Genomic DNA, 22223 nt, shown 5'->3' with positions numbered 1-22223 from the left:
TATTTTAGAATACTAGGACGCAATTAGGGATTTGTTACCTCATTTCATTATAGAAAATGAAAGCACCAAAATAAAACATCTCAAATACTCATCATTTCTGAGAATATTCTACAAATTTGTGCTTTCTCTGGATTGCGTTCCACAACTGAGACAATACTCAAACTTTTTTGAGCTTAATTGTACTTAAACTGACCTACTTTTTTTTTTTTCCAGAATATTTTGTTTTCAGCAGAACTTCTATTTTCATTGAATCTAGGGATATGAAAGTGACATATTATAGATGTAGAGTCTTTCACACCGTTGCACTTGCATATATATGTGAGTAGGTGTATGTATACACACAAACATACATATATTTCTTTTGGGCAAATTATTTTTCTTGTTAACTTTTCTCAAAAATCCTGTTACGAAGAGAAAGTAGAAGCCACAATTTTTTGAGGCAGCTCCTGGTGTCATACATACAAACATATTCTGTGATCTGCATTCTATAAAAAACCCTTGTTTACCCTGCATCCGACTTCAGTTTCTGTTCCAACTCCGCTCCTTCTAAAAGAAAACTGATCGCCATTGACCACCCTTACTTCCTGTTTTCTTCCCAAACTATTCCAAGTGGGCTTTGATTTTGGCATTGCTGTAGAAGCAGGTTTTCTAGATCTCCTACTTCTTCCTTTCCAGAGCAAGCGTGGAGCTAGTAACACTTTTCCAGTGTTCCCAACCTCTCCTGGGACTCTCTAGGACTGGGAGCAGGAAGAATTAGCAGGCCAGGTCACATTGGTCAGGCACATTTGAACCCACTAACTAAAGATTCATCACCAGCCTGGCCAACATGGTGAAACCCTATCTCTACTAAAAATACAAAAATTAGCCGGGTGTGGTGGCGGGCACCTGTAATCCTAGCTACTCAGGAGGCGGAGGCAGGAGAATCGCTTGAATTCTGGAGGCGGAGGTTGCAGTGAGCTGAGATCGCGCCACTGCACTCCAGCCTGGGCAACAGAAGGAGACTTTGTCTCAACCGCCCACAACCCCCACAACAACAACAAAAAATCGTAATGTAGACATAGCTGTGGATTCTTGATTTCCATAGTGGAATTTGAGAAAGTGCTCCTGGTATTTAGTGAGCAGGGGCCAGGGATGCTAAACCATTTGCAATATATAGGACAGCTTCACCAAAAAGGAGTTATCCTGCACTGTTATCAATTATACCCTCCTTGAAAAACACTTATCTAGAGGAATAAACTAATTCCCTAGTAACAAAAGTTGAGATTGCAGAAATCAGAAGACTGGACAGAGTTAAAGGGAAATAGCAGATATTATGACCAGGAAAGACAACTGGGAAAATAATATATACCCAAATCTAACTATACTTAAAAAAGGAATTAGAAAAGGGGAAGATGCCTTGTCGTTGTTAGATCAGAAACTGTGGCAGAGGTCCAAAGAAATCTTAGGTAGAAAGAGAGGGGAAGATATGAGAGGGCAGACTGAATTGTCTGTAGACCCTGCTGAGAAGCAGGATCCAAAAAAAAAAAAATACTGTTGAGACGTAGCTCTTAAAGGTGAATGTGAAAAATTCATAATATAGACGATTGGGAACCCACTATCTTAAGGATTGAGACTGCTATTTTGAGTAGTTACAAAGATTCTGGACAGATTATAGAGAAGAGTAGGAAGATCAGTAGAAAATACTGGAAGAATTACAAGGGAAGTATCAATATTACAGTTTTGGACGAACTTCATGCTGGATAAGTAAATGGAATAGACTTCTAAAGGAAGACGCAACAATAATGAGGCATATTATGGGGGAATCAGGCAGGAATAAAAGAGAATGAGTCCAGTTTGATGGGGAACAATCACTTGAGTGGGATTGTTCTACTCAGAGAGGAGAATGTGAACAAACTATGTGAACCCTACATTCAGATTGGGTCTCTGAAATCTAAAGCTATAGCCATGACCAGAGTCTATGCAAAATAACAAACCCAGCATTAACCTGAAGCCGTGTGTTGGGAGTAAATTCTTAGGAGATTATGGATATATGCTTCATGGATCCACAAGCCTATTCCCTCAACAGCACCACCTTAGCCTTGAATGATGAACAAAATAAATAGAATGTTAGGCAGCTTATCTACATTGTCTCCTATGTCTGGCACGCACATTTAAAGCTAGGAGCTTGCATACACTAAAGTTCCCACAGAACTTGGCATCAGTTGATAGTCCTGGACTGCAAGCCTGACTGCAAAACACAGAAAAACTAAAAAATAAGTTTAAATCCCTAACATCTAGAAGGCCTGTATAAAAGGAGGCTATTGTGGTCAACTTCTGTATTCGCCCCCTCTCCCCACCTTCCTCTCCCCGGCACATAGGCTGGTGCCTGGAGTCCTTGTCTGTGTAACAGCTACTTACCTCTGCATAATACCAGCATAAGCAGACATGAAATGAACAAGGTCAAAATCCCAAATGACCTAGAGTTTAAGGTCATTCATTCGGACCACAGCAGGTAAACACCAGACTCACATGGCATAAAACAGGTCACTGCCAGTCTCTAAAATTAAAACCAAAACCAAATTGTACCACAAAATCTTAAATTCCTCCTATGGCTTAAACATTTTCATGGGCAATTTACTTCCCAAATTTCATTTATCTTTGCAATGTTCCTAACCGAGGCACCAGATGTCTTGTATATACACGTGGTCCCAGGTATGTATCTCCCTGCTGTAGTTTCCTCTGGTTTTCATCTATTCTTTTAAACATGGCTCTTCTGATCTCCATCTCAGGAATTGTTTTTGATTCTTGAAAAAAGAGAGTTGAAACACTGGGCTATTTTGACAACTTATATAGGATCCTCAAATTCTAGAACTCTCATTGTTACAGTACTTTTCTAAATAAAGCCATAAATAAGTAAAGCCAAATATTAAGTATATAATTTGAAAGAAAATCATATAGAAAGAATACCTGTAATTCTATCATATAGAGATAATAGTCAATAACCATTTATTTTCTTTAGAGAGGTATAGACACATTATGTACATGTGTGTATGTATATACATATATTTTATAAAACTGTAATAGTTGACAATAGCGTGTATTGACATTTTCCAGTTTTAAAATAAGAATATATTATTATGATGTAAAATTTGTTAACAACCCGATGTTATTCATATGATATTGTCCCTTATTAGATATTTAGGTTGTTTCCTTTTTAAAACTATTATTATAAACAACTCTTTAACATTATTTTTAAATCAAGAGGACAGTTAGTTCCACTTGTAGATATTTTTTTCTACCCTCAAATTGTTAATTGTATTGTATTGAATAACCAATCCATCATATATGCACTGATTTGAAATATCTTTATCATGTACTAAATTCATATTTGTGTCTGGAATTTTTATCAGATTAGTGGTACAATAAATTCATAGTCACTGATTTCAGCCAAGTCCTTATTACCTATTTGTATATCTTCATGCTTGGCTTCCACTTTTATTCTCCTCAGGTATTAGTTTGGAACTTCACTATAGTCAATGCTCCCTTTTAATCTTGGTGCTAGTCTCTTAACTTTGTCATCAGTAAGATAAAGGCCACAAGTGGGGGCTATGACAATGGAAATTTATGCTGTCACAGTTCTAGGGGTTAGAAGTTTGAAATCAAGGCATGAGCAGGGCCATGCTCCTTCTAAACCCTGTAGAGGAGAATTCTGTCTTGCCTCTTCCTAGCTTCTGGAAGCTCTTGGCAATACATGGTGATTCTTTAGCTTGCAAATGCAGCACTCCAATCTCTGCCTCAGTTGTCATGGCCATCATCCCTCATGTGTCTTCACATTGTCTTCCTTGTGTGTGTGTGTGTGTCCAAATTTCCCTCTTTTATAAAGATTGCAGTTGTATTGGATTAGGGGCCCACCATAGTCCAGTATGATATCATCTTCACTAATTACATCTGAAACAGCCTTATTTCTGAATAAGGTCACATTCTGAGGGAGTGGGGTTAGGACTTGAACATATATTTTGGGGGAACACAATTCAACCCATAGAAATCTCTCCTCCAACCGCACACCACCCACATTCGCTCTCATTTCACTTTCCTCTTGTATGGAAGGATGATGGCGTCTTTCTGTTCAGGTTAATTTCATGTTTTAGTTCTTTATTCCAACAGCTTCTATGTGTTCTGAGACTTTGCTCTATCAACCAACCACTCTTTTTGGCATTTTCATCTTCTGCCTTTCCATTAAAAACTTCCCTGAGTTCCGACAACACATCGCTCTCATGTCCCTTTCTTATCCCTCTCCTATTCTAGATACGAAGTTATCCCTTCCTTGAACTTGAACCCTGCTTTAGTCATAATTACACGTTTCTCTCATTCTTTACATATTAGGTCTCTTCACTTCTATCAAGGGCATTAACTGCTTAGGGTTTTCATAAAGAATTGCCACTGTTGTCCTTTGACATGAATCATTGCGTGTAGAGGACAATTAAAGAAAATCAAGACTGAGTTAAGATGTAAATATTGATTCATTTTGATTTGATTTTTATATATGGTGAGACATAGAGTCTAGTTTTATTCTTCTATGTATGGTTATCCAGTTTTCTCAGCATCATTTATAGAAGAAACTGCTTTCTCCTTATTGTATTTTCTTGGTATTTTCATCCAAAATGGGTTGGCTGTAAGTGTGTGGATTGGTATCTGGGCTCTGTCTTCTTTTCCATTGTTTTTATGCAGTACCAGCTGATTTGTTGTCAGGTAGCATGATGCCTCCAGTTTTGTTCTTTTTGTTCAAAATTTCTTTGGCTATTTGGGGTCTTTTGGGGTTTCATATTAATTTTAGTACTTTTTTTTCTATTTTTGTGAGGAATGTCATTGGTATTTTCACAGGGATTACACTGAATCTGTAAATTGCTTTGGGTAGTACGGTCATTTTAACAATATCGATTCTTCCAATCCATGGGCATAGAATATACTTTTATTTAAAAATAAAGATACTACTAGACAAAAAAGCTGTAAAGCTACTAGAACAAAACACTGGAGAAATGCTCCAGTACATTGATCTGGGCAAAGATATTTTGAGTAAGCCTCAAAAGCACAGGAAATAAAATCAAAACTAGATAAATGGGATTACATAAAGTTCAAAAGCTTCTGCACAACAAAGAAAACAATCAAAAATTGCATAGACAACCTACAGAATGAGAGAAAATATTTGCAAACTATCTATCTGACAAGGAATTAATAATCAGAATATATAAAGAACTCAAACAACTCAGTAGTAAAAAACCAAATAATTGATTAAGAAATGGGCAAAAGAGCTGAACAGACATTTCTTAAAAGAAGACATACAAATGGCTAACCGATATATGAAGAAATGGTCACCACCACTAAGTATCAGAGAACTGCAAATCAAAACCACAATGAGATATCATCTCACTCCAGTTAGAATGACTTTTACAAAAAAGACAGAGAATAACAGATGCTGGTGAGAATGTAGAGAAAGGGGAACCCTTGTACACCATTAGTGGGAATGTTAATTAGTACCTTCTTTTTTCGAAAAGACACCTGCACTTATATGTTTCTTGCAGCACTATTCACAATAGCAAAGTCATGGAATCAACCGAAATGTCCATCAATGGTAGACTGGGTAAAGAAAATGTGGTATGTATATACCATGGAATATTACACAGCCACCGAAATGAAATTATGTCCTTTGTAGCAACATAGATGCAGCTGGAGGCCATCATATTTTAAAAACATAACTAGTGAGATGGCTGCTGATGCTGTGAAAAGTGCTGCTATGATTATCATACTGATTCCAACAGGAATAGTTTGGTTGAGACCAGTTAAGGGTCGAAATTTAACCACAATTGCCCCAGTTATGAAATCCTACAGCCTGGAGTGCATGTACAGCAAACTAACAAATATAGACGAAGAAGAATACAAAGAATCTGAACGAACTGTCACTCCTGAAAGTTCCATAAAGTGATCTGTACCATCAGACAAATGAACAAGGAGTAAAAAGCAAGAACCACGGGATACTCAATCCAAAATCAACCACTCTTGCAAAATCAACACAAAACCAAGACAAGCATCTGAAGATATTTAGAAACAGTGTTACAGCATGGAACATCCAGAAGTAGTATATAAGCTTTACTGTCTTTTGGAACTCTATAGGAATGTCACAGAAAAATCCTGATAGAAACAAAGTTCTATAGGAAAATTGCTAAGAAGTGGCCAATTATTTTTTCTACCATGTTGAGTGAAGTTTTGCATTTCTCATTCCCGATGATCGAATTATGCATCTTTTCTTTCTACTTCTTCTTGGTGTTTAAGAAGTTCAGCTTGGGCCAACACAAGTTATTTTTTGCAATCAGTGCATAAACTGGATGTTTCTCTGTTGGTTTCATTATTGCTGGTTGTATATTGGGTACATTAGGCATCCTCACACTGCCTAGTGGAGGTCTGAAGGGATTGTTGAGATCTGGTCCAAAAGAAAGGAAATGAATATATCCAAGAGATGTCTGCACCCCCATGTTTACTACAGCACTATTTACAATACCCAAAATATAGAATAAACCTAAGTGCCCATCAATGGATAAATGAATAAGTAAAATGTAGTATATACACAATATTATCCAGCCGTAAAAAGAATAAAATCCTGTTATTTGCAGCAGCATGAATGGAAGTGAAGGACATTATGTTAAATGAAATACACCAAGCACAGAAAGACAAATATAGAACGTTCCCACTCACATGTGTGAGCTGAAAAGGTGGAGCTCATGAAGACAGATAGATTTCCAGAGGCCAGGAAGGGTGGGAAAGGAGGGAATAAAGAGAGATTATTAATGGGTACAATTATACAGCTACTAATAGATAAAAGAAATAAGACCTGATGTTTGACAGATCAGTAGGGTGACTATAGTTAACATTAGTCTGTTAAACATTTCAAAGTAGCTAGAAGAGAATAATTTGAATGTTTCTAGCATAAAGAAAAGTTAAACATTTAATGTGATGGACATCCTAATTACCCTGATTTGATTATAGGTATGTATCAGATTATCACATGTACCCTGAAAATACGTACATCAATTATGTCTCAATAAAAATAATTTTAAAAAATATGTAAATGTTGGATAGTTGGCTCAAATCCTCCCTGAGTATCCCATATTTTCCATTAGGTTAATATTCATGAATCAGGAGAATCATGATGGTGTGCCCTGGATGCTTGGAATGTCCTTAAATTGTGGTAACAGAGAATTTTAGATACATTATGTTATAAAAAATTATTTTGTCACACTAACCTTAAACTAACAAAGATTTGAGAACTGGATTAAGTTATCTTTCTATCCCCAGGACCTAGCAGAGTTTGGAACCTATTAGGCAACCAATAAATATTTTCTGATGAACGGGATCATGGATAAGCAAATGATGTCTATTCTGAGATAGCTGGTGTTACAAGATGGTTTGTCCATATACAGATCTGTTTTACACATTCATTTCATTAATGCAGTACTTTAACCAGGAAACAGGCCATTCAAGGTAAAGGTCACATAATACAAAAGAAAATGGAATTTTCCAACCAGATATTCTGTGAAGCATTGTTCATATAGGAGGTAAAAATAAATTACTTTTTAAAAAAGTGCTTGTGTGTAAGTAAGTTTGGGAAGGACTGAGCCTTTTTGCCTCTTATTTATTTAGGTCTTTCACATCTTTATTATTTTATTAATGTTAGTTTTAAATTGATAGATAAAATGGTATATATTTATGGTGTACAATATACACATGTTGTGGAATGACTAAATCTAGCCAGGAAGGTTTTTCTTTCAGTGCAGAAATTCTTAGAACTCACAAATTATTTAGATTTGCATTTGGCTGCATGTGACAGAAATCTGATTGCATAGACATAAACAAGTAGGAGTTTATTTTTCTTATGTAGAAAAACAAATGCAGACACAGGCATCCAGAGTGGAACGTCAGTTCCAGGATGCCTCCGGTGTGCAGTCTCCTTTCTGAATTCTCCTGCAGCTTCCCTGGAATAGTGTGGGCCTTTCTTTCTCATGCTCACACGGTGGCTGCTGCACTTCTAGGCAGGAAACACAGGAAAGACTCAGGGGCAGAAGGTGGAAAACAGGAAATATGTCCCTTTATTTCTGGAAAGAAATATATTTTTCTCAGTTGTCCACTTAGTTACCTTGTGCTTATGTCTCACTGCCAGGAAATAAATAGGTCATGCAGCTATCCCTAGCCATAAGTGAGTCTGGAATAAGGAGTATTTTTAATTGATGCATTGCTGCCCTAAAGCAAAATCAAGGATCTGTTAGTTAAGAGAGGAAGAGGGAATGGGTATTGGTCTGGTAACCAACAGTGTATAAAACTAAAGTGTATTGTGACTTCCCAAAAGGGGGAATATAGTCATATGTGTTATTTCTTCACTCTGTTTTTCAAGATTTCCTTTGAGAAGGCTTTACAGGTATTCTGGCAAGAACATAATTGACATCATGACCGGAAGGTGGCCTGTCACTGCTTTTAATCTTCCCAGCATATAATTCTGTCCTCTCTTAGGTAAATAATCAGAGACATTAGCTTTTTCCAGACTGCATTTCTGAAGAAAATGGGCCTTATATTTCTTAGGTTACAATACTCTAGGCAGGTCTAGGTCAACTGATAAGGATGCTGCCATATCAGGGAAAGATCTCAAGCAGGAACACATAAGGATCTATTTAAAGCAAACAAACAAACCCTAAGTAGAGCTAATCTCTGCTCTGTCCGATTTCTTAATTCTCACAGTGAATGAAGTATACTGGAAAAATTATCCACCAAGATAGTTTTTGTTTAACTGAGGTGGATTGATGGTAGCAATGGTCTTGATTTGTTTGCTCCTTCCATTAAAGACACTGAGTCTATACTAGCCTTGGCATAGATCGTGTGTGGAACCAACAATGTGCCAGTTGTGAGCCCAGGTCTTTAGAGGCCCTGTGTGTTTCTTCTTGTTGCCTCTTGCTCCTCTCCCTTTGCCATGAGAATAAGGATGGATGAACCTGCTGGTGAGCAGCTACGTAGAATACAGCAAGATGGCACAGGCTTGTGAGCAAGTTCATCCAGGATTGACTATTTAATTGCCCTACAGCTAGCAATAGACACATAAGTAAATCTTGATAAGCTCAGCTTCCATCAACAAAATGCTTAGTCAACCTAAACACTTGTGAGTAACAAAAGTTTATTGCTATATGCCAGGCAGATTTTGTGTTTTCTGTCATGGTTGTTACATGGCATTACTGTGGTAACAGATAACTGATACAGTAATCCAGCTGAGAAGGGATGTTGAACAAGTTGTGAATAAATTGGAGTGTCTGGAACACTATTACTTACCTAAAAGCCCCTGCTATTGTGTCTCTTCTCTGCATTTCTTGCCTCAACTTGTTTTGAAAATTGCATCCTAACTTGTATATGAATCTCCTGAATATTCTTTGCTCTTTATTTAGTATTATCTTTACCACATCTTTTGAATGTTGTAGGCAACATTACTCTTTAAAAAATAACTTTTATTTTAAAAAATGAATATTTTAAAATCATATAGTAAGTACTTCTGTCCCACCACACAGAATGAGTAGTTCTTAACATTTTGTTACATTTGCTTCAAGTCTCCTGTTTTATGACAGCATACTCCTACATGTAAAGTTGTGACCCTCTGATCTCCCAACTCCCCGATCTCATAACCCTTCTCATTCCTGGGGTCAGCCATTTGACAGATTTAGTGTAAATCCTGCCAATGCTTTATAAAAATACATTAAAATACTATGTTTATAAATAGTTATTTTAAAATGTAGCTTTTATTATTATTTGGGTATGGTGAGGCCAACAGATCAGGACCCAATTGCCATTGAAAAGATAGTTTATTACAGTCCCCAGGGGGAAGGCTATACCTCACCATGCAGGGGCCACAAAGGGAAGCACCAAAGGTCAGTCAGGAGTCAGAGAGAGCTAGGGGAAATCACCGCAAAGTCTTTATTGTGGGCTCTGCAGAAACAGGTGAGGCAAGATAAATGGGCTTAACATTGGCTAATTTGAATAATTTCAGCTGGCTCAAGGGTATAGGGGTTGTCTCTAGTTGTCTGGTAGGCCCTGGGGTGATTAGGGCAGGGGAATGGTGGCCCTAAGTGAAAGAGCCCTATGGGGGCCATATAAAGGAGGTGGTGGGGGGGTGGTCTGGGCTCTGGATTGGTTGGTTTGCATATGAAAAGTACACTCACCGGAAAGTCTTTTACTGTCTCTAGCAACTAGCTAGCCCTGGGAAGGCCAGTTTCTTCAGGGTCAGCAAAGCCCCCACCATGTGAAAGCATTAGAAACATAGAAAATAAAAAAACAGGATTACTACAACATTGCATATCTATAAGGTATTACATTCCATGCATTTTTATAGACTGTTTTTAGAGAAGTTTTAGACTCACAGAAAATTGAGTGGTAGGTACAGAGACTTCCCATATATCCCCTGTCCTCTACATGTGCATCACCTCCCACATCATCAACATCCCCTATCAGAGTGGTATGTTTGTTACAATTGGTGAACCTACATTGACACATCATTATCTTCCAAAGTGTGTAGTTGACATTAGAGTTCCCTCTTGGTATTGCACATTCCATGGGTTTGAGCAAATATATCATGATGTTTCCACCATTGTAGTATCATACAGAATAGTTGCACTTTCCTAAAAATCCTCTGTGCTCTGCCTATTCATCTCTCCTTCTCCTCCCCAATCCCCTAACAACCACTGATCTCTTTATTGTCTCTGGAATTTTCTCTTTTCCAGAACGTCATGTAGTAGGAATCATACAATATATACCATTTTCGCGTTGACTTTTTTCACTTAGTAATTTGCTTTTAAGATTCTTCTGCCATTTATTTATTTATTTATTTTGAGGCAGAGTCTCGCTCTGTCGCCCAGGCTGGAGTGCAGTGGCTGGATCTCAGCTCACTGCAAGCTCCGCCTCCCGGGTTCACCCCATTCTCCTGCCTCCGCCTCCCCAGTAGCTGGGACTACAGGCGCCCAGCCACCTCTCCCGGCTAGTTTTTTGTATTTTTTAGTAGAGACGGGGTTTCACCGTGTTAGCCAGGATGGTCTCGATCTCCTGACCTCGTGATCCGCCCGTCTCGGCCTCCCAATGTGCTGGGATTACAGGCTTGAGCCACCGCGCCTGGCCCCATTCACCTTTTTAAAAACCTCTTGATTGCTTCCAAGTTTTGGCAATGATGAATAAAGCTTCAGTAAACATTTGTGTGTAGGTTTTTGCGTGGTGGTAAGTTTTCAACTTCTTTGGACAAGCACTGAGGAGTGTTATTATTGATTGTCTAGCAACCATATACTTAATTTTGTTAGAAACCACCAGACTGCTTTCCAAAGTGGCTGTACCATTTTATATTCCCACTAACAGTGAAGGAGAGCTCCTGTTGATCCATATACTCTCCAGCCTTTGTTGTCAGTGTCTATATTTTTGACATTTGAATAGGTGTGTAGTGGTATTTTATTGTTGTTATAACTTGCATTTCCCTGGTGACATGGGATGTAAAGCATCTTTTCATATGCTATTTAGCATCTGTATATTTTCTTTAGTGAGGTGTCTGTTAAGGTCTTTGGTCCATTTTTAATTGAGTAGTTTCTTTTCTTTCTTATTGTTGAATTTTTTGAGTCCTTTGTGTTTTTTGGTTAACAGTCTTATCAGATGTGCCTTTTGCAAATATTTCTCCCAGTCTGTGGCTTGTCTTCTTATTCTCTTAACGTTGTCTTTTGCGGAGCAGACGTTTTTAATTTTAATGAGGTCTGGCTTATTAATCATTGATTTCATGAATTATGCCTTCAGTACAATATATAAAAAGTTATTGCCATACCCAACGTCATCATCTCCTGTATTGTCTTCTAAGAGTTTTATAATGTTGTACTTTACATTTAGGTCTACGATGCATTTAGAGTTAATTTTTGTAAAGGGTGTAAGGTCTGTGTCTAGATTCACTTTTTTTCTTTTTGCATGTGGATGTCCAATTGTTTCAGCACCATTTGCTGAAAATGACTCTTTGCTCCATTGTATTGCCTTTACTCCTTTGTCAAAGATTAGTTGACTATATTTATATGTGCCTATTTCTGGACTCTCTATTTTTTCCTATTGATTTATTTGTCTAGTCTTTAGCCAGTACTAAACTGTCTTGATTACTTTAGCTTCATAGTAAGCTTTGAGGTTGGGTAGCGTCAGTCCTCCCACTTTGTTCTCACATTGTGTGCATTTTAAAACCTTATATACCTTTCTTTTTCCTTTTGTTTAATTCAAAGGTAAAAGCAGTATGCTTTTTAAACAAATTTTTAATTTCCATAGGTTTTTAGGGAAACAAGGGGTATTTGGAACATACAATGTTTGGGTTTCCATTCCTGGAGTTACTTCACTTAGAATAATAGTCTCCAATCCCAACAAGGTTGCTGTGAATGCCACTAATTCATTCATTTTTATGGCTCAGTAGAAGTCTATCATATATACTTATCACAGTTTCTTTGTTCACTTGTTGATTGATGGGCATTTTGGTTAGTTCCACAGTTTTGCAATTGCAAATTGTGCTGCTATAAACATACATGCACAAGTGTCTTTCACATAATGACTCTTTTCCCTCTGGGAGATACCCAGTAGTGGAATTGCTGGATCAAATGGTAGTTCTACTTATAATTCTTTTAAGGAATCTTCACACTGTTTTCTATAGCAGTTGTACTGGTTTACATTCCCACCAGCAGTGTTAGAAATGTTCCCTTTTCAATGCATCCATGCCAACATCCATTATTTTTTTATTTTTGAATTATGGCTATTCTTGTAGGAGTAAGTTGGTATTGCATTGTGGTTTTAATTTGCATTTCCCTGATCATTAGTGATGTTGAGCGTTTTTCATGTGCTTGTTGGTCATTTGTATATCTTCTTCTGAGAATTGTCTATTCATGTCCTTAACTCACTATTTGAGGGATTGTTTTTTTTTCTTGCTGATTTGTTAGAGTTCCTTGTAGATTCTGGATATTAGTCTTTTGTTGGATGTATAGATTGTGAAGATTTCTTCCACTCTGTGGGTTGTCTGTTTATTCTGCTGACTGTTCCTTTTGCCATGCAAAAGCTCTTCGGTTTAATTAAGTCCCAGCTAGTCCCATCTATTTATCCTTGTTTTCATTTCATTTGCTTTTGGGTTCTTGGTCATAAAATCCTTGCCTAAGCCAATCTCTATAAGGGTTTTTCCAATGTCATCTTCCAGAATTTTTATAGTTTCAGGTCTTAGATTTAAGTCCTTAATCCATCTTAAGTTGATTTTTATATGAGGTGAGAGATGAGGATCCAGTTTCATTCTCCTACATGTGGCTTGCCAATTATACCAGCACCGTTGGTTGAATAGGGTGTTCTTTCCCCACTTTATGTTTTTGTTTGCTTTGTCAAAGATCAGTTGGCTGTAAGTATTTGGCTTTATTTCTGGGTTCTCTATTCTGTTCCATTGGTCTATGGGCTTCTTTTTATACCAGTACCATGCTGTTATAGTGGCTATGGCCTTATAGTATAGTCTGAAATCAGGTACTGTGATGCCTCCAGATTTGTTCTTTTGGCTTAGTCTTGCTTTGCTATGAGGGATCTTTTTTGGTTTCACATACATTTTAGGATTGTTTTTTCTAGTTCCGTGATGAATGATGGTGGTATTTTCATGAGAATTGCCTGAATTTGTAGATGACTTTTGGCAGTATGGTCATTTTCACAATATTGATTCATGAGCATGGGATGAGCTTCCATTTTGTTGTGTCCTCTATGATTCTTTCAGTAGTTTTTTGTAGTTTTCCTTGTATAGGTCTTTCACGTCCTTGGTTAGGTATATTCCTAAGTATTTATTTTATTTTTGCAGCTACAGTAAAAGGAGTTGAGTTCTTGATTTGATTCTCAGCTTTGTTGCTGTTGATATATAGGAGAGCTACTGATTTGTGTACATTAATTTGGTATCCTGAAACTTTGCTGAATTCTTTTATTCTAGTAGGTTTTTGAATGAATCTTTAGGGTTTTCTAGGTATACAATCAAATCAACAGCAAACAGTGACAGTTTGACTTCCTCTTTACTGATTTGGATGCCCTTTATTCCTTCTTCTTGTCTAATTGCTCTGGCTAGGTCTTCCAGTACTATGTCGAATAGAAGTGGTGAGAGTGGGCATCCTTGTCTTGTTTCAGTTCTCAGAGGGAATGCTATCAGTGTTTCCCCATTCAGTATTATGTTGGCTGTGGGTTTGTCACAGATGGCTTTTATTATATTGATATATGTCTCTTCTATGCCGATTTTGCTGAAATTTTTAATCATAAGAGATGCTGGATTTTGTCAAATGCTTTTTCTGTATTTATGGAGATGATCATGTGATTTTTGTTTTTAGTTTTGTTTATGTGGTGTATCACATTTAGTGACTTGCATATGTTAAACCATCCCTGCATCCCTGTTACAAAACCCATTTGATCACGGTGGTTTATCTTTTTGATATGTTGCTGGATTCAGTTAGCTAGGATTTTTTAAAGAATTTTTGCATGTATGTTCATCAGGGATATTGTTTTTGTAGTTTTCTTTTTTGGTTTTGTCCTTTCCTGGTTTTGGTATTAGGGTAATACTGGCTTCACAGAATGATCTGGGGAGGATTTCCTTTCTCTATCTTGCAGAATAATGTTGATAGGATTGGTACCAATTCTTCTTTGAATGTCTGATAGAATTCAGCTGTGAATTCATCTGGTCCTGGACTTTTTTTCGTTGGTAATTTTTTTATTACAATTTTAAACTCACTGCTTGTTATTGGTCTGTTCAGGGTATCTAATTCTTCCTGATTTAAGCTAGAAGGGTTGTAACTTTTCAGGAACTTATTCATCTCTTCCAGGTTTTCTAGTATATGCATGTATAGGTGTTCATGGTAACCTTGAATGATCTTTTGTATATCTGTGGCTTCAGTTTTAATATCTTCCCTTTTGTTTCTAATTGAGCTTATTTGGATTTTCTCTCTTCTTGATTAATCTTGCTAATGATCTATCAGTTTTTTTATGTTTTCAAAGAATCAGCGTTTTGTTTCATTTATCTTTTGTATTTTGTTTGTTTGTTTGTTTCAATTTCACTTAGTTCTGCTCTGATCTTCGTTATTTCTTTTTTTCTGGTGGGTTTGGGTTTGGTTGGTTCTTGTTTCTCTAGTTCCTTGAGATGTGACCTTAAATTGTCTATTTGTGCCCTTTCAGACTTTTTAATGCAGGCATTTAGGGCTAGGAACTTTCCTCTTAGCACCACTTTTGCTGTATCCCAGAGGTTCACATAGTTGTGCCACTATTGATGTTCAGTTTGAAGAATTTTTCAATTTCTATCTTGATTTCATTGTTGATGCAGTGATCATTCAAGAGCAGGTTATTTAATTTCCATGTATATACATGGTTTTGAAGATTCCTTTGGAGTTGATTTCCAGTTTTATTCTACTGTGGTCTGAGAGTACTTAATGTAGTTTCAATTTTGAAAAATTTATTGAGGCTTGTTTTGTGGCCTATCATATGGTCTATCTTGGAGAAAGTTCCTTGTGTTGATGATAGAATGTATATTCTGTGGTTGTTGTGTAAAATATTCTGTAAATATCTGTTAAGTCCATTTGTTCCAGGGTACACTTTAAATCCATTGTTTCTTTACTGACTTTCTGTCTTGATGACCTATTTAGTGCTGTCAGTGCGGTATTAAAGTCCCCCACTATTATTGTGTTGGTGTCTGTCTCATTTCTTAGGTCTAGTACTAATTGTTTTATAAATTTGGGATCTCCAGTGTTAGGTGCATATATATTTAGGATTGTGATATTTTCCTGTTGGACAAGGTCTTTTATTATATAATGTCCCTCTTTGTTCTTTTTAACTGCTGTTGCTTTAAGGTTTGTTTTGTCTGATGTAAGAATAGCTACTCCTGCTTGCTTTTGGTGTCCATTTGCATGGAATGTCTTTTTCCACTCTTTTACCTTAAGTTTATTTGAGTCCTTATATGTTAGATGAGTCTCTTGAATGCAGCAGACAGTTTGGTTGGTGAATTCTTATACATTTTGCCATTCTGTATGTTTTAAGTGGAACATTTAGGCTATTTACATTCAACGTTAGTATTGAGATGTGAGGCACTATTCCATTCATCATGCTATTTGTGGCCTGTATACCTTAGTTTTTTTTTTTTTTTTAATTGTATTTTTGTTTTGTAGGTTCTGTGAGATTTATGCTTCAAAGAAGTTCTGTTTTGATGTATTTCCAGGATTTGTTTCAAGATTTAGAGCTCCTTTTAGCAGTTCTTGTAGTGATGGCTTGGTAGTAGCAAATTCGCTCAGCATTTGTTTGTCTGAAAAAGACTGTTATCTTTCCTTCATTTACGAAGCTTAGTTTCACTGAATACAAAATTGTTGGCTCATAATTGTTTTGTTTAAGGAGGCTAAAGATAGGGCCTCAATCTAGCTTGTAGGGTTTCTGCTGAGAAATCCGCTGTTAATCTGATAGGCTTTCCTTGGTTACCTGATGCTGTTGCCTCACAGCTCTTAATATTATTTCCTTTGTCTTAACTTTAGATAACCTGATGACAATCTACTTAGGTGATGATTTTTTTGTGGTGAATTTCCTACGTGTTCTTTGAGCCTCTTGTTTTTGGATGTCTAAATCTCTAGCTAGGTTGGGGAAATTTTCCTTGATTAATCCCCCAAAGATGTTTTTCAACCTTTTACATTCCTCTTCTTCAGGAATGCCAGTGGAGGTTTGGTCATTTAACATAGTCCTAAACTTCTTGGAGGCTTTGTTCATTTGTCTTATTTCTTTTTCTTTGACTTTGTTGGATTGAGTTAATTCAAAAACCTTGTGTTCGAGCTCTGAAGCCTTCTTCTGCTTGTTCAATTCTATTGTTGAGACCTTTCAGAACATTTTGCATTTTTCTAAGAATGTCAGTATTTCCTGAAGTTTTAATTGTTTTTTATTTATGTTATGTATTTTACTGAAGATTTCTTCCCTCATTTCTTGTATCATTTTTTGATTTCCTTAAATTAGACTTTACCTTTCTCTGGTGCCTCCTTGATTAGTTTAATAACTGACCTTCTAGATTCTTTTTCAGGTAAATCAGGAATTTCTTCTTAGTTTGGATCCAGTGCTGGTGAGCTAGTGCGATTTTTTTTTAGGGGGCTGCTAAAGAACCTTGTTTTGTCATGTTGCCAGAATTGTTTTTGTGGTTCCTTCTCATTGGGTAGGCTGTGTCAGAGGGAAGGTCTAGGGCTCAAGGCTGCTGTTCTGATTCTTTTGTCCCATGGATGTTCCCTTGATGTAGTACCCTCCTGGCTTTCCTAGGAGTGTGACTTTCTGAGAGCCGAGCTGTGGTGACTGTTACCTCTTTTCTGGATCTGGTTACCCAGCAGGTCTATCAGGCGCCGGGCTGGTACTGGGGGTTGTCTGCACAGAGTCCTGTGGTGTGCACCATCTGCAGGTCTCTCAGCCGTGGATACTAGCACCTGTTCTGGTGGAGGTGGCAGGGACAAAATGGACTCTATGAGAGTCCTCAGTTTTGGTTGTTTAATGTACTATTTTTCTGCTGGTTGGCCTCCTGCCAGAAGGTGGTGCTTTCAAGACAGCATCAGCTGTGGTAGTATAGGGAGGGTCAGGCAGTGGGTTGGGCCCTAGAACTCCCAATAGTATACGCCCTTTGTCTTCAGCTACCAGGGTGGGTAGGGAAGGACCATCAGGTGGGGGCAGAGCTAGGCTTGTCTGAGCTCAGACTCTCTGCTTGGGTGGGTCTTGCCACAGCTGCTGTGGGGGATGGGGGTGTGGTTCCCAGGTCAATGGAGTTATGTTTTCAGGATGACTATGACTGCCTTTGCTTTGTCATGCAGGTTGTCAGAAAAGTGGGAAAAAGCCAGCAGTCACAGGCCTCACCCAGCTCCCACACTATCCAAAAGGCCAGTCTCACTCCCATCGTGCCCTCACCAATAGTACCAAGTCTGTTTCCAGGCAGTGGTGAGCAAGGCGGAGAACTTGCCCCAGGCTACCAGTCTCCCAGCTGCAAAAGCAAGCAGGGCTTTCATGCTTCCCCACCTGTGGAGTCTGCACACCGGAGTCACACCCTCCCCCAAGTCCAGGCCAAGAGACCTCGTGTTTCGGTGGAATTGTTACAAAGTTCAGGTGGAGATTTTCTTTTCCCTGTCAACCTTTCCCAGTTCCTTTGGCAGCTGTCCCCAAGGACCCTGTGACACGAGGCAGAAATTGTTTCCCAGGGGACTCAGAGAGTCCACAGGACATTTCCCGCTGCTTCCTCTACCCCTGTTTTTCGCTCGGCTCTCTAAAGTGACTCAGGTCCAGGTAAGACCAGAATCATCTCCCGTGATCTAGACTTTCAGGTTCCCCAGTGAGGGTGTGTGCTCGAGGGTGGACAGTTCCTCTTATTTCCACAGCTTGGGCACTCACAATATTTGGGATGTCTCCTGGGTCCTGTAGGAGCATTCCACTTCCTTCAGAGGGTCTGTGAGTTCTCTCAGCTTTTCTGGTTTATTCCTGCAGTAGTTCTGGAGCAAAAGTTCATGTGAGTTTCCACACACTACTCTGTTTGCATGGGAGCTGCAATCTAGTCCTGCCTCCCATCCACCATAATCCCTCCAAATTCCCCTAACTTTCTTATTTCATCCACTGCCATATTCAGTGAAAGAAGAATATGCATGTTAAAGTGCATATAATTTACCTACTTATTTATTTTTCCTGCTGAACTTTTACGTCATTTTCTAACATAAGAATATTTCTCATTTTATTTATGCTTCTTATTTTGGACATTTGGATGAGAGTTTTCTTAGTCCTTTAAGGCTGCTATAATAAATACCTTAGACTGGGTAATTTATAACAATGGAAATTTATTGCTCATAGTTCTGGAGGCTGGGAAATCCAGGATAAAGGCTCCAACAGATTGGGAGTACTGGTGAGGGCCTAGTCTCTGCTTCAAAGATGGCAGACACCTTCTTGCTCTATCCTCACGTGGTGGAAGGGGAGAACAAACTCCCTCAAACCGCTTCTATAAGGGCATAATCCCCATTCATGAGAGCTTTGGCCTCATGACTTATTCATCTCCCAAATGTCTGTCTCTTAATGCCATTGTACTGGCATTCAGTTTCAATATATAAATTTTGTGGGGATACAAACATTCAGAACATATTAGGAGGTAATGAGTTTTTATGTTACCAACAATGTTGTGATGGGCATCCTTGTACTTGCCTCTTGGGACCTGTGTCTATAGGTATGCTGAGTTGTAGAATGTGGCACCCAGAACTCTAAGAAGGCTCCTGCAATTCCTTGTGCTCTAGTGTACACAGCCTACGTCAACCTCCCCGCTTTAGGGTGGTTGAGACTGTGACTATAAAGGATTTCACTCCCATGGTTAGAATATATTATAAGACAAAGATGAAATGAGTTTCAGATGTAATTAACCAAAATTAGTTGACTTTGACTTAATCAAGAGACATTATTCTGGGTGGACCTGACTTAATCAGGCAAGTTCTTACAAGGAACTGGACCCTTCTTAAGAAAAGAGATCAGAAGCATGAGGGAGATTTTCCATGCTGGGCTTTAAGAAGCAAATTACCTCATTAACTGCTTATGGAGGGAGCTGTGTGGCAAAGACCTGAGAGTGGTCTCTAGGAGCCGAGAGTGGTTCTTGTTCAACAACCAACAAGAAAATAAGAACTCAGTCATACAACTGCAAGGAATTCAATATTGTCAACAACCAGTTATCTTAAAGGTGATCTTGAAACCTTAGATCTAATCTACTTTCTGTCACTACAGGTTGGATTTTATTTGCCAGAATTTGTATAATAGAACTTTACAATCTGTACTCTTTTTTCTCTGTCTGTTTTCATTCACCATAGTTATTTTATGACTCATCCGTGTTGCATGTATTAATAGTTTATTACTTTTATTGTGTAGTAGTATTCTAGTTTTTCTGTCCTTGTGAATATTTGATTTGGTCAGTCTTTTAAATTGTAACCATTTTAATAGGTGTGTAGTAGCATCTCAATGTGATTAATTTTTATTTTGTTAGTGACAAATGATGCTGAATATCTTTTTATGTGCTTATTTGCTAGCTATATATGTTTGCTGATGAAGTGTCCACTTAAATCTTTTGTCCTTTTTTAAATGATTTTTTCAAATTAAGTTTTGAGAGTTATTTACATTTTGTAGATACACATCCTTTATCAGATAAGCAATTTGCAAGTCATTTTGTATGTGATTTGCAAACATTATCTTTTGGTCTGTGGCTTGTCTTTTTACTTTCTTAATAGTGTTTTTTGAAGAGGGTAAGTTTTTAATTGTCATAAAATCCAACGTACCACTTTTTGTTTTATGGATTTTGGCTTTGGTATTGTATTTAGGAATTCTTTTTCTAAAATACCAGCACAAAAATTTTCTTTTATCTTTTCTTCTTGAAGTTCCATAGCTTTCAGTTTAACATTTAGGTATATTATTCATTTTGAGTTACCTTTTCAATATTGTGGATAGGAGTACTTACTTGGTATATGGATATCCAATTGTTCTAGCACCATTTTTTGAAAAGACTATTCTCCAGTGAAAATTGTTTTACATCTTGGTTAAAAATCAATTGCTCATGTGTGTATCGATCTATTTCTTGACCCTCCGTCCTTTTCCATTGTTTGAGTAACCTGTCTTCGTGTCGGTATCATACTGTCTTGATTAGTATATTTTTTATAATAAGTCTTGATATTGCAATGTCACTTCTCACTTTGGCAAGTCTCTGAAGTTCTCTTACTTGATAATGCTTGCTTCCATTTGACTGACTCTAGTCCCAGAGGTGGGATGATTGCAACTCATGGTTTTTTAAGATTCTGATATCAAAATGATAGACCAGAGGATCAACAGCCCTTGGATAGCAATATTCCTCAAAGTGTGGCCTGAGGACCATTCACATCAGACACAACTTTGAAGTCTGTGTGTATGATATTACCATTTACATTCCTGTATGTTTATGCCTGATCTATTAAATCAGAATCTTTAGATATGGGGCTCATAAATCTTCACGTTTAGTAAGTTTTCTGAGTGATTCTTACGGACATAAAAGTTGAAGAATTGCTTATGCAACAGTGCTGGAAAAAAAAAAAACCCTTTCTTGTGCATTTTTCACATTTGTCACACAGATGAGTAAAGCAGTAAAATGGATGTACTTAGGTGGAAATAAAGAAAGCTTTAATTTACCTGTTTATTTATTTACTCACTCACTTTTTTATTCAAACGTTTATTTACTATTCATAGATGACAAAGGATAAAGTAGAAAATGTAAAATGTAAAAATGCAAAAACACAACTTGAAGAATTCGTGGAATCTATTTTCAAAGACAGGATATGTTTCTCAAGTATTATTTATGGCTGTCCGATGATGACTCAATGCTCCCTGCAATCAGGAAACAGGAACATTGTGCTGGAAGAACTGCCCGCAAGCATCCCCACCCCCAGGCTTTTTGCAGATTTCTTTTAAACAATCCCAGACCAAAACAAAGCTAACTTATCCTTAAACCTGTTTAGGATGGGAAATTTTGTGGCCTCTTTCAAACATTAGTTCTAGTGCTGAATAATACCACTTCCTTTAATACAAGTTCCTGAGTTAAAACAGATACAGTTTCTTTATCGCGGAAAATTCAAGGAGGTGGGTGGGGAGTGCTGTAGAGCCCATCCTGCCCTGAGAAATATGAGAACTATTAAGAGGCTGATCAAGCTGGGTCACCTTGTTTTCGCTTTTGGTCTCTTTCAGTGGCACGTCCACATCATAATGTTTTCTTTGGTTCCTTGTAACTCCCAATCTCTGCTAAGAAAATGGTTCTTGAAAACTCATTCACATCAATGGCAAATGACAGATAAATGCACAATATCTCACATTGTAGAACTGAAGTGTGGTACTTCAGATACTGTCAGTGGCAGTGAATCTCTACAGGTCTGCAATCACCTCAGTTCTTGCCTCCTCAGAAGAAAGAATTTGACCGAGGGCCATAAGACAGAGTGAGGGATGGAGGCAAGTTTTAGAGCAGAAGGGCAAGTTTATTAAAAGGCTTTAGAACAAGAATGTGTGAAAGGAAAATAAATCTTGGGGCTCCCAAATCACTAAGCTAAAGGGAAAAATCCAGCTGGGAACTGCTTGAGGCCAACCTGCCTCCCATTCTATACAAAGTCACCCCTATACTCACTGAGATAAAT

The 22223-nt window shown here is 37.7% G+C and overlaps 1 pseudogene; it reads right to left on the bottom strand.

The window, feature by feature from the left end:
* Positions 1–2115: 2115 nt before the first annotated feature.
* Positions 2116–22223, bottom strand: part of LOC105510339 — a 143772-nt pseudogene continuing 123664 nt past the window's right edge.

This window comes from Colobus angolensis, unplaced genomic scaffold (assembly GCF_000951035.1).
Source record: "Colobus angolensis palliatus isolate OR3802 unplaced genomic scaffold, Cang.pa_1.0 Scaffold186, whole genome shotgun sequence".
Taxonomy (NCBI): domain Eukaryota; kingdom Metazoa; phylum Chordata; class Mammalia; order Primates; family Cercopithecidae; genus Colobus; species Colobus angolensis.
Note: the sequence above shows the minus strand (reverse complement) of the source record. Positions and strands in the feature narration are given on the sequence as shown.